We start from the raw sequence: 9,634 nt of genomic DNA on the forward strand, positions 1-9,634 counted from the left end.
GCGACTAAACTGACTTGACTTGAGTATGCATAAGTGTTACAGGCAAAAATATGCGAAAGAAACTTTCCCACAAGCTCAGCTGTCCAAGAAACTCACTCTGAACGCTACCTCCGTCGTCTCTATTTAGCAGCGGAGCGCGCGCACAGAAAAGTACCACACGTTCGACTCACTGGGCATACCGATCGATTAACGACAGCAAAAGCTTGCGAGGTTGAAAAGAGGTAATCACGAAACACGAAAGTGTCTTGCCAGCTCTTTTTTCTTTTGTTCCCAATCGGGAAGCCGGTTATGACTAAATTATCGAAAGTGCCTCTGACGGTGATAACCAGTCCTTAACTGATACGATGTTTGAGCTTATCAGTCAAAATATAACTTTGAGAACTCATCGTTGCGGTCAGATTAATGGAGTCTGTCACAGGACTATAGAAATTCAACCGCTTGAGTCAACAGTCGAAAACATTGGTCTCCGCAACGAAGTGTAGATGGTCATGGTCACATAACGGTAGAGACTCTACAAAATTATTACGCCTGCAATGAACACCGCTATAATGGGTATTTTTTACACCATTGTATACTTTTACGAATGAGAACCATCACGCCACGCCCGAATAGGAAATCACAGCAACAACAATCATAATCATTACGAAGTATCATCATAATCTAGCCAATCCAAACGATCCCTAACTTTGGAACGTTGTAGATATCAGAGGATCTCCGCCAACTTCATGAGGTTGAGGATGAAGAAAGAAATCTAATTTTTAGATTTAAGTCTGCAGACAGCGCTACAAAATATTACACTATCCAGAACGCATTCATCACCTTCAAATACAAATCATGTTCCGGACATGACCTTAAAATTCATGTTCTCAACCAAACCCCGAGTTGATTTCTCATTCTGCCGAATTTCAGTTCCATCAGGCTTAAATCTATCGAAAAGTTCATGATAATGCCAAATTCAAATACAAACGCATACAAGATACAACGCTTCGTAAATCCGACACATACGATACGACTCCGGAAAAATCTGCTAATATGCGCGTTGACCTCTGCTAAATATCTGTCGCAAAACCTGATAATAATAATTTATAATAGAACCGATGCCGTATTTTCGCCACATTGAAACGTTTCGATGATGTCCTAATCGCAATCTACAAACGTTATTCGGCATTCGGTGGAAATGAGCAATATCTGACAGTCGCATGTTTCGTACTGCGCTCTACTATATGCTGAGTAGCAGATCATCCTAGTTTCGTGGGCAACAGAGACAGTAGCTCAGTGCACGAGATTAGCATGAAGTCTGCATGCACAAACCTTAAACAGGATAAGCATTGTAGTAAAGAAGATGGGTTCTAAAGCGAATAGAGCTACCGATGAATGAAGCAATCGCATCAGCAAAATAGCCCGTGAATCCCCTAATCCTCAAGAGCCTATCAGTCGGCAGGTGAAACTCGCCAGTTTATAACGGACGCGCAATAGACGAACACTGTTGTCGTTATAACGTAAACCGTTTCGTGGGTGGTTACATAATATGAACGACTATTCATTAAGCGGTTGCCAGCGAGAACTATATCGTCACTGTGGCATCCAAGTATGTTATATCCATTTTTCAAATTATGAGAAAACCAGGTTTTCGTAAATTTTTCGTTTTTACGGCCATAACTAGACCACGGTTATGTTTGTCTAACTGTTTCAAAATTAAACATGGCCAAGATATGACCGAAGGAAATGAAACTTTACAAACACTTGATTCACTCAAAATGCGTTGAATGGACGTAGCTACTCTGACTCCACCGCGACGATATTCATTATTCGAGGGCGCCGTTAGTATGAAAATGTACAGTACAGGATACAAAAATCACGTAGCGAGAAAATAAACGTGACGTAACAAACTGTTATGACGTCAGTAACATAAAATTTGACTGAAACAAGAGCGTCTTTTTGGTCCCTCTGGCTACATCACTGCCAGCCTATATCCGTAAAATCATAGTCACGTTATGCGATTGTTACGACAAAAATACTACGAAAGCCACGGATCATCTTCGGTGAGACGCTCAATGGCGTCATAATCAGTTCGCGACTTCAATAGTTCTTGTATTTCGGCTCCCGCATTGTTCTGAACAATACCGGTTTCAGACTTCGAAAGCGATTTTGGGAGGTTCCAGTGCGCTGACTAGCATATAACTTATATTTTTAGAATCAGTGCGACAGTAGCTTTCGATTAGAACCAGTTTTATTAAATTTTGCGCTGGGGTCGCCAGTTTACCGTTCGGCCTACCAGCCCTTCGGAGTCGCTGAAATTTGACATGTCAACAAGGTTAAAGCCTACACCCATCCTACGGCAGACTCGCAGTGAAGAGCATTAGCCTGACAACATCACGCCGACAAGACAGTCAATGACAACCCGATGCATGTGTACCGGCACGTAATAATGACATCATTCATCCCTCGCTCTCTGCACTCTGCCCACCGCGCAATGATATTGGTCATATTACACGTCAGTATAAATTAACTCTGCATCTGTCAACTCCGTCAATGGGAAAGAAGAGTCCTTAAAACTGATTAGTATCGTTCTCCTTAGTGTTCTGTGACTAGCAATATGAGTAACAAATCAGTGTCAAGTAAAATTAAAATCTCTTGCAAACGTGCTCCACAGCGATAAAGTGTGATGCAAAGTACCGGCCAGCAACTTCTTATTTTCAGAAACTCAACAGCGAATTCTGAGAAGTACTATTATAATCATAAAGAAGAGAATTATAACGTCGAAAACAAGGCTACCGGTTCAGCGTTACCGTACCATAGCTACCGGCATACTTCGTACGTCACCTGATACCTTTCAGCACAGTAATTCGTATGTCTTCGAAGAACGTGAAATCCTCTGAAATGATGCGACACGCAATACGTACGTGTAAAATACAAACTAATACAAACGCCTGCACCAGAACTTCGAACAACAATTATATCTACTGATGTTGACTGGTGAGATTTGACGATAGAGGAGAACGGTCGGTAGAAGCTCTTGCCAGTTTCGCAAATTTACGATGTTGTAAATGCTCTGCCTTCATGACTATCCAGTATCTATATCAATATTTTCGACAATTATACCTCAAATCACTACTCTAGCAATTTATTCCTCTAATTAAAACTGGTTGATGGTAATATAAATTACTTCGATCAGTGCTGTTTCGTTAAATAGCTTGATACTGACTTAGAGATTTACTAGAATATATGGCATAACGTCCAGGCCTTCTCGCTATTTTAGCTATTGTTCCGTAATAAATGACTTAACACTGGCAAAAGCCTCTATGATTAAATACAAACAATATTTCTTAACCTTTACTAGCCTGAGGAACTCATCTCATAGGATAGAGATGCATCTTGCGCAGTTCCTTAGCGGTCTTCAGACTAGATTCATGCTTATTGAGTCGCCTTCTCAGAGCACGGGTTTTCTTCGGTCGCACAATCGCAGATCCTTCGGCTTGTATTTCTTGCCTTTGAAAACCTTTCTCAAGTTTTCTTTCTGTGTCTGGTTGATGATAGTCAGTACTCGGGCGATGCTTTTTCACACAAGATTTTAGACAGTTTCGACGCTTGTCCACCGGTCACTTTTGCAACTTTGAGTGTGGACAGCTCCTGTCTGAAGTCTTGCAGCTGTTTGAGCTCACGCGTTTTTCTGCGCAGCTCTCGTGCCTTAATCCTCGCCATTACGCACACTATGTCGAAAACACTAACGCTAATCTGCAAGTCTTCTCGGAACTATATATTTTCGCTGCGTCATAAAAACAAAGATTTACCACAATACAGTGCAAATGTAACTACACATCTATCGATGGTTCGATTATCTAATCAAACTACCGCTAAAATGCATTTTAAATGGCCCTATTTAATTTCTAATTGCTCCATGACGCTGTGTGTTGTTGTTCCTAAGTTTTTATTTTGTACTTATTTTCATTAGTTATCTACGACAACTGTAAAATCATTGCTCCTGGTCTGGGTGGCCCTGCTCTGAAGACAACTTGTCATATCGAGCCTCCCGTCTACTTTGCATGTTCACATTTCACCGTATTATTATTATTATTATTATTAATGTGGAGTTTTAAGTGGCGCGTGTCGCCGTTTCCGGCCTTGTGCACCACGGACAGGATATGTTGTCAAGGATCGAATTTTCGTGCTCTGGGACATAGATTTATAATAACTTTCAAACTATATATACAAGTTACATGAAATAATAAACTCGGCGACCGGGGTAAATAATTGCGGCATAGTAAGTAAATTGGATAAAATAAGCAGTACATTGAGCGTGGTACATGCGTCGGCAAGAAATGTTCGGTGAAAGTCATATTTTTCGCAATGCAACAGTGTTTTGCCAACCGTGTCGGGGATTTTTTCACCGTATTGCATTTTTGTTATGTGTGATGTTTACTGGCAATGTGGACAAATAAAGATTCTCCCTCTCTCTCTGTCTCTCCCCCCCCCCTCTCACTCGCTCTCTCACTCTCTCTCTCTCTCTCTCTAACTCTCACTCTCACTCTCTCTCTCTCTCGCTCTCTCTCTCTCTCTCTCTCTCTCTCTCTCTCTCTCTCTCTCTCTCTCTCTCTCTCTCTCTCTCTCTCTCTCTCTCTCTCTCTCTCTCTCTCTCTCTCTCTCTCTCTCTACTAAACATTGCTATATATCAGTGCTCTTCAACCGGGGTTTTCGTACACCCTAGGGTGTACCAGAATTTTCAAAGGGTGTACCACTCGGATGGTGTGTACAGGGGTGTACCAGATCCTAATTACAAATGAGCCGATGGCTAGCTACCACAAAGGCAGTTTATGCGTCAGTACAGGTTGACGCACTGGTTAATGAGCAATATGGCAGTGCTACACAACTGGGTGTTTCGTACACCCCACGGTGTACCATAATTTGTAAAGGGTGTACCACTCGGGTTGGGTCTACAGGGGTGTACCAGATACACATTATGATGAACCGATGATACGATGACTTAGCTATCACAATAAATACGCCGGTTTATGCTTCAAAACAGATTGACTGGATTTGTAATATCGTACAATGTCATGTCATAAGCAAATGTTTCTAATCATTTAACCTTTGGTAATGGACTTATTACTTCCTTTTCGAGTAGAGTAAGGTGGAGTTAGCATGTGTTCAGCTTGCAATATCTGTCTGATGATTCTCGAGGAAACCACCGCTACAGCTAGGACATTTTGATTTGGTGCTTCCTGCGGCCAGCTTATGAGTAGCGCAGAATACATGCTTTCGCAGCCAGGGGGTCGAGTTTGCGAACCACTGCGTTAGTTGGTGGTCCAGTAACCTCGAGCCCTGATTCGTATTTAGCATTTCCTATGCGCTCTAGCCTTGCTCAAATGTTAATCCTTATTTCGGCCAGGCCAGGGGTGCTCAATGATGCGAGCGTACGGCCTCATTAAGCCGCCATTTTGCGACCTTCTACACATATTTAAATTAGCGTGTGTTGGCGGCCGTCATTATTCAACCAATTGTCGCTGGTTCGAGTCTCGGCTCTGCCATGTTTCTATGTGTCGAAAATTTATCTAGGCTCCTCGTCGCCAACCCCCTGTTAACGTAGCGTCTTGAAAAGCCTAGAAGAAGAGTGAGGCGAGCTCCAAAGTTAGCAGCAGAGTCATGGCGGCTCGTGACAATATCGGGTGGTGGAGCAAGGCCTGCGAGCGACTTTTATCAACATGACGTCACAATGGCGTTTTCCAACGTAAAAAAGTAACTTTAATATGATGGTCACATGAATTTCCCAACAACAGTGATTTTAACGTAGGTGCCGCGAGAGGTTTGCCGGTGAGCCGTGACTTGAAGTGTGGTAACAAATGTTTTATTCATTTTTTTTTAATCAAAGGATTATTTTACATAATGTACGTGAACTAAGAATCGTCCCTATGCCACGAATCAATTATCAGGTCATCCTTAGTAGCATGCGTTATGATTTCATGGTAGAGTTAGAGATTACGCAAATCGATAGGCCGTCCGAAAGTGTTTCGTACACGATCCTGGTGTGTTACGACCACTGAGCTGGTGGTTACGAGTTTCGACCAGGTGATAGGCAACCAAAGCGGAGGTACCCGGCGTACGATTGGATCAATGGACTGGACAATTTCTATCATCATCATCATCATTGGTTTATTAGCAATTTTATCAGTTCAATACACCACAAAAATGCGATACAATGAAAAGACAGGTTATGTCGAAGCGACAAGGAGTAGTCTTCTAGACCTTTAATTTTCGCTCTAAAGGCAACTGCGTAAACTAGCCTACGTACGGAGCAAAGATTCAATACGATTCATGTTCGCACTTGACTTGACCAGACTAATTCCAATGACTAGAACTCGAGAGATTGCGTAAGCCTAACTGCAAAGGTCAACGACTTCGGACACATACGCAATTGTTATCTCATAGATTGGGCCTGTCATATTGAATCCAGAACATCAATTTGAATGGTCTTTGAAGAACTAAGGACAGCAGCCTCGGAACTTCGGTCTCGGAACAACATAGTACATTTTGGCCTTGAAACTGGAGATTGTGACGCAACACATACGGCTTACTGTCTGCTGCCAAATCGCCGTTGGAAAATATATTAATCAATAAATACATGAATGAAAGCCGTAAACTTATCATACTGTTACATGAAATCATCGAGAAGTAGCATTCGCAATCTCATAACCCATTCGGGCATGGTACACTGTCAAAATCAATACAAACAGACGAACACCGAACTTTGAGTAAAATAGATCGAGGAATAGGCTGATCGAATGATCACTGATCAGCTGTTAGCCGACATCGAAAATGAAATAGCTATCGCATTTGACAGGGGATTGTAAGCAAATGGTTTGAAGGCCACAATTTCACAGTGAAATGCACATTGGCGAACATAAAATTATGTGAATATTTGAATGCAAACCGAGAATCTTAGTTAGCTGTTTCATGCGATCATCGAGATATACCATTGGAAATATCATCACCGATCTCGTTATGGAACGCAGACTAGATTAGCACAGACAGACACCGGCTTTTCCGTGAGATCCGCAATGATGTAGGTAGGCCAAGTATCAGATCAGCGCGCATCTCTACCATACTCGACCTCGAAAACGAAATAACTGCCTCAATCATTGAGCGTCAACTTTAAGACTTGGCACCGCGTTCGATACTAAAATCAAGACATACCGTGCAAAAGCTCATGACAGATCTAGGTATGGAACATCGTTAAAATCAATAGAGACCAATAACGGCTTTTGCGTAAATCTGTTAGCGATAAATGAAGAGTCAGCTCTCACTCGAGTTTGGAAACGAAATTACCACCCACATAGTTCAGTGACAAACTTAAAACTTATTACAGCGGTCGATACTAACATTAACACTTACTGTGCCAAATATCATGACCGATCTCGGTATGGAACATCGTCAAAATCAATGGAGACCAATACCGGCTTTTGAGTAAAATCTGTTTGCTGTACAATGTACATGATAGATCAGCACACACTGAACTTCGGAAACGAAATTACCACCCTTATCTTTGAGTAGCAAGCCTGAAACTTGGAGCAGTGCTAAATACTACCTTCGCGACATATCGTACCAAGTTTCAAGAATTATCATGGTGCGAAACACCGTCAAAATCGACATATACCAGCAAAGGTCGAGTCAACGCATATCACGGTAACCGAGTTCAGATATAGATACGATTGTTACATCACACCTTACGGGCGACAGGCATAGTTGCCCCACTTTCTCGGCCATTTTACGAATAGGAGAGAGTAAATCACCGTTTCTTTATTGTGCGCGGCTTTGAGAGAATAGATAGTGAAAGCTTGTTATGAGCGCTACCGGGGCAAGCCCCGGCTAGGCATTCACAAAGCGAAAATACAGAAGAGAATTCGATTTTCGCAGAGACTTCGCTATGTATGGGCATTTGTTAGCGAAAGCACAAGAATAATGCGGGTTTCGCCGTGATCTCGGTATATACTGATTGCTGTGCGTCTATTAATGGTTAAATTGTTATTGAACAGAATTTTAGGTGGGGCAATGCCCCAGTTGCCCTATAGGACGAGCCGCCACTGAGCAGAGTCCTGAAAGTGGACGCACGTTAGCGAGGGAGAATGAAGAATGGAAGTGCGCGTGCAAGCGAAAGTCGTCCTAATTACCCAATACAAAGACACTAAACTTTATGAAATGCACTGTCGTGGCGCACAAATTCTAAATAGGCGATTATCGCCACTGTCATTGATATGTAATAAAAATATTATTAATAACAATACGAACAATCCCTGGTGGGAGGCCAAGAAATAACAGCATGCAACTATGTGATTAATAAGAACCGGTAGATGCATCATCATTAATATTGTACCCAATATTTTCGAAGACACCCTTCATCAGTTCTACGGGCTAATCTGATCACGTGAGCTGAGAATGAATAAATTTTTGACAATGATATGTGAAACTACCAACAATTTCGATGAAATCCATTCAAGTGGCAAAATTTTCGCGCTCTGCACGACTACACACATAGTTCTAGTGTCTTTTCTTGACATTTATACGATTTCGGTACATATATTATGTATTGCAAGCCTGCTGGGATGTTTTGCTTCTACAATAAGAAAATTTGCGCTATGCATATCTCAAGGAATAAGTGAAGGCACAGAACACCACAAGGGCTCTCCGCAGTGTTAAGTTCCCAGTATCTAATTTCATATGGGTATTTGTCGTCCATGCGCCATGGCGACTCCCCACTGGAATCCGGGCGTATTGTATATGTAATCAAAATGCGGCTTTCTGCGTTATCGGTGTATTATACGGTCAGGCGTGTACGAGTTTTGAGAAAATGTTAAAAGGGTGTACCACGACGAAAAAGGTTGAAGAGCACTGCTATATATTACTGGCTCACAAAATGAACTGTGCATCAACAGAGTGTTGAAGAACAAAACCATTAAAACATAATTCTCAATCAAAACGAAAACATTATAATGAATATTTATTGCAAATTAGTGTGATTTCTGTTGTTCGCTCCCAGATACCAGTTCAGAAATGCGAGGTTTCACATTGGAAATTGTCACAGTATTCTTCGGTCGAGACGCAACAACGTGATACCAATTGCTTAATTAGCAATGAGCATATAAATATTAGAGACCGAATCGGCATCGAATCGATATCGAACCCAACCTCCATTGCGTTCGCCTTTGCACACGACCTACCACCAGGACCGTAACTGCCGCACCCCAAACCCCCCAATTGGGGGGGGGGGGCGAGCTCGAAGGGGGCCCAAAATTATTTCGTGAATTAGCATAAATTATAAAGTATTTTTTGAAAATTTATGCAACTTATTAAAAAAATGTTCGCGCTCGGCGCGATTTCAAGTTGACAAATTTCTTGACTATTTGGTGCTCGTTCTCCATGAAAAAACACGCAACATTTATAGATATGGACATATCGTCGTCGGCCATTAACGCGCCACGACGCATCAAGACATATAACGATTTAGGACATATTACATATTACTCCAAGAAGTGTGCCAGAACGATCGGCAGCGCAAAAACCTTGGCCGAAAAGGACTGCCCTTACGCTGACCGAAAACTTCGTTATATATACAACATACATATAGGTTTAATTGTCCATAGAT

This window comes from Botryllus schlosseri, chromosome 10, assembly GCF_051294905.1.
Source record: "Botryllus schlosseri isolate E-star chromosome 10, Bs_hap1, whole genome shotgun sequence".
In the NCBI taxonomy this organism is placed as follows: domain Eukaryota; kingdom Metazoa; phylum Chordata; class Ascidiacea; order Stolidobranchia; family Styelidae; genus Botryllus; species Botryllus schlosseri.